This window comes from Callithrix jacchus, chromosome 22 (assembly GCF_049354715.1).
Source record: "Callithrix jacchus isolate 240 chromosome 22, calJac240_pri, whole genome shotgun sequence".
Classification (NCBI taxonomy): domain Eukaryota; kingdom Metazoa; phylum Chordata; class Mammalia; order Primates; family Cebidae; genus Callithrix; species Callithrix jacchus.
In genome coordinates this window covers 36426848-36434924 of record NC_133523.1, presented here as the reverse complement: position 1 = coordinate 36434924, position 8077 = coordinate 36426848, and the positions used below count along the sequence as shown (strand labels likewise).

The following is an 8077-nucleotide window of genomic DNA, read 5'->3' as shown; positions in this document are numbered from 1 at the left end:
TACCGATGAGCTAATAACTATAACAATATATTGTTTGTGATATTAATAGTTATGTATACAATAATGCTACAAAAGGGGGGAAGAAACAGAGCTGTGTAGGAGTGATATTTCTCTATATCGTTGGAGCTGAGCTATTATAATCTGGATCTGATTCTGATAAGATGTATGTGGTAACCCCTAGATCAAATATACTTTGTATTATGTTCACAAAAAACTCAACATATAGTACAAAAACATAAAAAAACTAAAACTCTATACTAGGAAATATTCGTGTAATGCAAAAGAAAGCAGTAAAAGAAGACTAGAGGAACAAAAAGAGACATGGCGTATATAGAAAACAAAAGTCAAATGGCAGATGTAAATGCAACCATAGAAATAACATTAACTGGACCGAGCAGGAGGCGCCCTCATGGGAGTTGACATCCATCACAACAAGGACCGAAAGGTTCGGCGCAAGGAGCCCAAGAGCCAGGATATCTACCTGAGGCTGTTGGTCAAGCTGTACAGGTTTCTGGCCAGGCGAACCAACTCCACATTTAACCAGGCTGTGCTGAAGAGGTTGTTTATGAGTTGCACCAACCGGCCACCTCTGTCCCTTTCCCGGATGATCCGGAAGATGAAGCTTCCTGGCCGGGAAAACAAAACGGCCGTGGTTGTGGGGACCATAACGGATGACGTGCGGGTTCAGGAGGTGCCTAAACTGAAGGTGTGTGCCCTGCGTGTGACCAGCCGGGCCCGCAGCCGTATCCTCAAGGCGGGGGGCAAGAGCCTCACTTTTGACCAGCTGGCCCTGGACTCCCCAAGGGCTGCGGGACCGTCCTGCTCTCAGGTCCTCGCAAGGGCCGAGAGGTGTACCGGCATTTCGGCAAGGCCCCAGGAACTCCACACAGTCACACCAAACCCTACGTCCGCTCCAAGTGCTGGAAGTTCGAGCCGGCCAGAGGCCGACGGGCCAGCCGAGGCTACAAAAACTAACCCTGGATACTACCCTCTTAATAAAAAGATTTTGGATGTGAAAAAAAAAAAAAAAAGAAATAACATTAACTATGAATGAATTCAACAATCAAATCTAAAGGCACAGTTTTTCTGACTAGGTTTTAAAAATGATTCAGCTATATGCTGTCTACTGTGAACATACTTTAGATTCAAAGATACAAATAGAATAAAAGTTTAAAAATGGAAAAGATATCTGGCCAGGCTCGGTGACTCATGCCAGAAATCCAAGCACTTTGGGAGGCTGAGGCAGGCAAATCACAAGGTCAGGAGTTCAAGACCAGCCTGACCAACATGGTGAAACTCCATCTCTACTAAAAATACAAATTAAAACAAAAACATCAATAGAGAAAAAAGACATTTTATTACGATAAAACGGTCAGTGATTTAAGAAAAAAATCAGGGCCGGGCATGGTGGCTCAAGCCTGTAATCCCAGCACTTTGGGAGGCCGAGGCGGGTGGATCACGAGGTCAACAGATTGAGACCATCCTGGTCAACATAGTGAAACCCCGTCTATACTAAAAATACAAAAAATTAGCTGGGCATGGTGGCGCGTGCCTGTAATCCCAGCTACTCAGGAGGCTGAGGCAGGAGAATTGCCTGAACCCAGGAGGCGGAGGAACGGTGAGCCGAGATTGCGCCATTGCACTCCAGCCTGGGTAACAAGAGCGAAACTCCGTCTCAAAAAAAAAAGAAAAAAATCAACCCACCAGGAATAGAAGAATAGTTCCTCAACCTGATGAAGAGCCTCTCTGAAAAACCCATAGATGAAACCCACAGGCGAAATGGCCACTGTGGCATGTGTATACCTATGTGACAAACCTGCACTTTCTGCACATGTACCCCAGAACTTAAAGTAAAATCAAAAGAAAACACATGTTCACAAAAACTTGTACATGAATGTTTATACCTGTATTATTCACAATGGTCAAAAGTAGAAAGAACCCAAATGCCCGTTGTCATGAGTGGAACTGTGTCCCCTAAAAATACACATTGACATACTAACCTCCAGTTTCTCAGAATGTGAGCAAATTTGTAAACAGAGCCAACACAGATATAATCAGGTGAACATGAGGCCATTGGTGTGAGCCCTATGCCAGTCTGGCTGGTGTCCTTATTGACACCGGAGGGAATGAAGGAGACACACAGGAAGAAGCAGCACATGTGATGACTGTGGCAAGGACTGGGGCAATGCATCCAAAACCAAGAAATGCTAAGAACTGTCAGCAAATACTAAAACTGGATTGATCTCCTGTAGGTTTCAGAAGGAGCATGGAGGCCGGGCGCGGTGGCTCACGCCTGTACTCCTAGCACTTTGGGAGGCCGAGGTGGGTGGATGACCTGAGGTCAGGAGTTCAAGACCAGCCTGGCCATCATGGTGAAACCCCATCTTAAAAAAAAAAGGAGCATGGCTCTGCCAACACCTTGATTTTGAACTTCTAGCCTCCAGAACTATGAGACGATACATTTCTGTTGTTTTTGCTTTTGTTTTGTGGGTTTTTGTTTTTGAGACAGAGTCTCATTCAGACTGGAGTGCAGTGGCAGGATCTCAGCTCACTGCAACCTCCAGCTCTTGGGTTCAAGTGATTTTCCTGCCTCAGCTTCCCGAGTAGCTGGGATTACAGGCACACATCACCATGCCAGGCTAATTTGTGTGTGTGTGTGTGTGTGTGTGTGTGTGTGTGTTTTTAGTAGATACGGGGTTTCAAGTAACAAGTACTGAGCCCTCGTGATTACATCACGCCTGTAGTCCCAGCACTTTAGGAGGCTGAAGCAGGTGGATCACTTGAAGTCAGGAGTTTGAAATCGGCCTGGCCAACATGGTGAAACTCCATCTCTACTAAAAATATAAAAATTAGCTGGGCATGGTGGTGAGCGCCTGTAATCCCAGTTACTCAGGAGGCTAAGGCAGGAGAATCTCTTGAACCCAGGAGGCAGAGAGTTTGCAGTGAGCTGAGATGGTGCCACTGCACTCCAGCCTGAGCAACAGAGCAAGGCTCAAAAAAAAGGAATAGAGAATCTATAAAGAAAAGTAGATTCATGGCTGCTTAGGGAAGGGAATGGAGTGAGGGGGGCAAAGGGGTAAGACCTAAAAGGTAGGAGGTTTCTTTTTGAGGTGATGAAAATGTTCTGAAATCGACCATGGTGATGGTTGCAGTATCAATATACCAAAATCCATTTAACTGTATACTTCATAATCCGTAAGTTATATCAATAAAGCCTTTTTAACAAGAAAAGAAACAGATATGAAGAGAAAAAAAAAAGCTCACAGTAAAGAAAATGTCCTCTCTGACTTATAGGTCTTGGTTAGTTCTAGGAAGAAAATTGATTCACCTAGTTTCTGAGAAATGTTTACTGCAAGTAAATGAATTACTTCCAGGAAGCAGAGGAGTACTGATTCTCTCTAAGCTGTCTCATACCTTGCGGTGTTACCCAATCCATCTGTGCATCCTCCATCACAGTCCTCCACATTCTACCAGGTGCTTCCTTCATCAGAGCCCCTGGCTATGCTGGGCTGTTACTGTAAGAGACGGAGCACTCTTCCCTGCTGGGCTGTGAGCCCTGTGGTGAGTCTCTGAGCCGATCCCGCCCGCCATCATGTCATTAGGTCCTTCCATGGGCCCCCTGGAAGGACCTGATGTGTACTGAATAAACACAATATCTTACATCCTTAGAATTTCTAGGAACTTTCCACTAGGCTCGCATCATAAATAGAAATAAAGGCTATTTTGAGGACCTGTAGCTCTTCTGTGCTTTACCTAAAGAGAGATCAACAATTTTCTCTCCTGCTTAATGTATTCAATTTTTTTTTTTTTTTTTTTTTTTGCCTTGAGACACAGTCTTGCTTATCACTCAGACTGGAGTGCAGTGGTGTGATCTCAGCTCACTGCAACCTCCGCTTCACGGGTTCAAGTGATTCTGCTCCTCAGCCTCCCGAGTAGCTGAGACTACAGGCACGTGCCACCATGTCTGGTTAATTTTTGTATTTTTTTGGTAGAGATGGGTTCATCATGTTAGCCAGGCTGGTCATGAACTCCTGACCTCAGGTGATCTACCCTCCTTGGACTCCCAAAGCACTGGGATTACAGGCATAAGCCACCGTGCCCAGCCTGCTTTATATATTCTATATGCACATACATCTGCACATAAGATCATTGGAAAAAGGGTTTTTGCAGCTAAAAATGTTTCATGCCCATTGTACTGTGTACTTGCAAGGTGTGTCTGTAGCTCCGAGATGCTGTATTTACGGAAGGGGTGCCAAGGCTTTAATGATGTGGGTTTATATGTTGGTGTCTATAGTGGGCATAGGGATATGCTGCTTGAATCTTCATTCAAGGAGAACTTTCCAATCAGCTTCAAGAAGTGCAGTGAGCTAACAGTGTCCAGTTGCAGCCCCATTAGGACCCACCCTCAGCATGGAGCAGAACCCATGCTCTCCCAAGGAAGCCCCAGATAGTCATTAAGGACTCTGGGATACAGGGCATGACCCTATCTGCCCAACATAAGCCATCCCTAGCAACAATTTTCTCCAGATTTTGGGTCTGTTATCTCTGCCTGGTGGTCCTGGTCTGCCCCGTCCAATCATCCTTCCTCCCTTCATTTTTTTTTTTTTTTTGAGATGGAGTCTTCCTCTGTTGCTCAGGCTGGAGTGCAGTGGTACAATCTCAGCTCGCTGCAACCTCCGCCTCGTGGGTTCAAGCAATTCTCCTGCTTCAGCCTCCCAAGTAGCTGGGATTACAGGTGCTTGCCACCACATTCGGGTCATTTTTATATTTTTTTGGTAGAGATGGGGTTTCACCATGTTGGGCCAGGCTGGCCTTGAACTCCTGACCTTGTGATCCACCCTCCTCAACCTCCCAAAGTGCTCCTCCCTTGTTTCCTTTCACAAGTGTTGGATCTGCACAGGCATTACCCTCCTCCCTCTAATAAAACGGCAGACCCCTAACTCCACCTAAGTCTCAGCTTCCCCGAGGATCTAATTCACATAATGTACACAATGGCATTTATTGTTGTTTGTTTTGAGACAGAATCTCACTCTGTTGCCCAGGCTGGAGTGCAGCGGCACCATCTCAGTTCACTGCACCTCTGCCTCCCGGGTTCAAGTGATTCTCATGCCCCAGCCTCCGAAGTAGCTGGGATTACAGGCATCCACCACCACCACACTTGGCTAATTTTTCTCTGTTTTTAGTAGAGACTGGGGTTTCACTGTGTTGGCCAGGCTGGTCTCGAACTCCTGGCCTCAAGTGATCTGCCCACCTTGGCCTCCCAATGTGCTGGGATTACAGGCATGAGCCACCATGCCTGGCTGCATTTATTTTTTTTACACACGCAGTCTCAAAACTCTTTTCTGATTTTCTAAGTACCTCCTACTGTGTGGCTCTTGATCAGAGGCAAGTCTTTGCCTAGGCCCAGTACTACAGCTGAAGGAGTTATTCATCCTTCCTCACCTCACCTTGAAACCTTGAAGGCTGTAATGTGTGGCTAGATGTCTGGAACTCTTAATCATGAAGACGTGAGACGAAAACACAGACACAATCAGGAAATTGTCTACAGTGGCATCAATGATTCTAGAGTCCCATGGCAGTACCCAGGGGGTGGGTCAGGTGTTCAGCACCCAGGAAATGGGTGGTGTGGCAGCAGTTATTACCAAATAGCTTTGGACATTACCTTGGCTGGTGGTCCCCTACCACAGCCTCTTTTTCCTACTCATATTCTTACCTTGTTTTTCCAGAATTGCTGTTAATTCTGTGAGCTCATCACCTTCCAGTAGCTAACAGCCTTTCTATTTAAAGCAACCAAAACCACTTTATATTGCTTAAAAATAGGAACCCTGGCCGGGCACATGCCTGTAATCCCAGCACTTTGGGAGACCGAGGCGAGTGGATCACCTGAGGTCAGGAGTTCTAGACCAGCCTGGCCAATATGGTGAACTCCCGTTTCTACTAAAAGTACAAAAATTAGCAGGTGTGGTGGCACACACCTGTAATCCCAGCTACTTCAGGAGGCTGAGGCAGGAGAATCGCTTGAACCTGGGAGGCAGAGGTTGCAGTGAGCCGAGATCATGTCACTGCACTCCAGCCTGGGCAACAAAATGAGACTCTGTCTCAAAAAACAAACAAACAAACAAACCCTGACTGTTATGGGTCCTGAGGTTCCCTGGAGGTGAAAGGTTGAAGAGATGATCAAAGATGAGGTGCTCTCCTTGGACTCCTGCCTGAACTCTCTCTTTCACATACAACACGGTAATAAACCCCACCAACTCAGGCAGTGAAACAGATTCCAAATCTACCATCTTCTCCCCAGCTCCACTTCTGCTGCTGGTTCTGAGTCAACATCACCAGTTGCAGTAGCCTGCTAACAGGTCTTTGCTTTTGTATCCATCATAGGACAGCTAGTGTGAGCCTGTAAAGTATGCCAGGACATGTCACCCTCTGCTCACCATCCCTCCAAAGATCTTGATCACTCTCAGGGTAACAGCCAAGACCTTACCTGGGACCACAAGACCCCGCACAGTCTGCCCACTGGCCCTCATCACCTCCCTGGCCTCGTTTCCTTCACTCCTACTCTGTCTTCCTCCTCCACGCCAGCTATACCTGCTCCCTGTGGATTCCTGGATGCACAGAGCCTGCCTTAGGACTCTGCTGTTTTTAATCATTCTGCCAGAACACTGCCTTCCCAGATATCTTCACGGCGTGCTGCTCCACCACCTTGTGAGACCACCCTTCACCATCCATCTACAATTCCAATCGCAGAATGCATATCCCACTTACCAGCTTTCCTTTTTCTTTCTTTTTTTTGAAATGAAGTCTCACTCTTGTTGCCCAGGCTGGAGTGCAATGGCTCGATCTCAGCTCACTGCAACCTCCGCCTCTCAGGTTCCAGCGATTCTCCTGCCTCAACCTCCTGAGGATTACAGGTGCCCGCCACCATGCCTGCTAATTTTTGTATTTTTAGTAGAGACAGGGTTTCACCATCCTGGCCAGGCTGGTCTCGAGCTGCTGACCTCAGGTGATCTACCCACGTCAGCCTCCCAAAATGCTGGGATTACAGGCGTGAGCCGCCGCACCGGCCCAGCCTTGCTTTTCTAATGCAGTATATCATTTGCGTAATTATTACATGTGAGCTTTCTTGTCTGCCTTCCCTACTAGAATGGAAGCTCCTTGAAGACAGGACTTTTTGTCTGTTTTGCTTTCGGATGGATCCCAAGTCCCTGAAGACTATGCTGGCACTTGTTGGGTATTCAGTAAATATAGGCTGAATAAATGAAAAAGAGGGAATGCTTTTGTCAGTTGACGGAGTTTGGAAAGGGAATGATAGATAAGCTGAGAACAACTGAGCCATCTCAAAAATGGAGTGGGGAGGCTGAGCATGGTAGCTCATGCCTGTAATCCCAGCACATTGGGAGGCCAAGGTGGGTGGATCACTTGAGGTCAGAAGTTCGAGACTATGGAGGTCAGGAGTTCAAGGCCAGCCTGGGCAACATGGTAAAACCCCATCTCTACTAAAATTACAAAAATTAGCCAGGTGCAGTGGCACGTGCCTGTAATCTCAGCTGCTCGGGAGGCTGAGGCAGGAAAATCGCTTGAACCCGGGAGGCGGAGCTGGCAGTGAGCCGAGATTGTGCCACTGCACTCTGGCCTGAGCCACAGAGTGAGATTCCTTCTCCAATCAAACGAATAGACTGGGGAGTATTTGGAACTGGGAGTCGTGCTGAAAGCAACCGGAAAGGAAGATTAGAAGAAGAGATGATGACGATGACGACGATGACGACGACGACGACGACGACGACGACGACGGAGAAAGGTGATGAGTCAGCAAGATGGGTGAGGATGACATTTCACACAGGGGAAGTCACCGGAGGTGAGCTGGCGCGAGCTATCTCCAACAACAAGGAAGTCAAGGAAGCCATTTCAAGCTGTTTGCTGCGCCCTACGTCGCTGTCACACACAATACGCAATAAACTCGCTGCACTCAACAGACGTGAGGTGGGCTTTTTGGGGGCTGCTGGGTAAAGATGAGAAGCAAGGAGAAAGAATTTTAGACTACATTTTGGTCAAAATCAGAGCACACACAAAAAGGAAC

At 47.0% G+C, this 8077-nt stretch overlaps 1 pseudogene; it reads left to right on the top strand.

Annotated features, from left to right (window-relative positions):
• Positions 1 to 403: 403 nt before the first annotated feature.
• On the top strand, positions 404 to 1035 carry LOC100399658 (large ribosomal subunit protein eL18 pseudogene; annotated as a pseudogene).
• The last annotated feature ends 7042 nt before the right edge of the window (positions 1036 to 8077 follow it).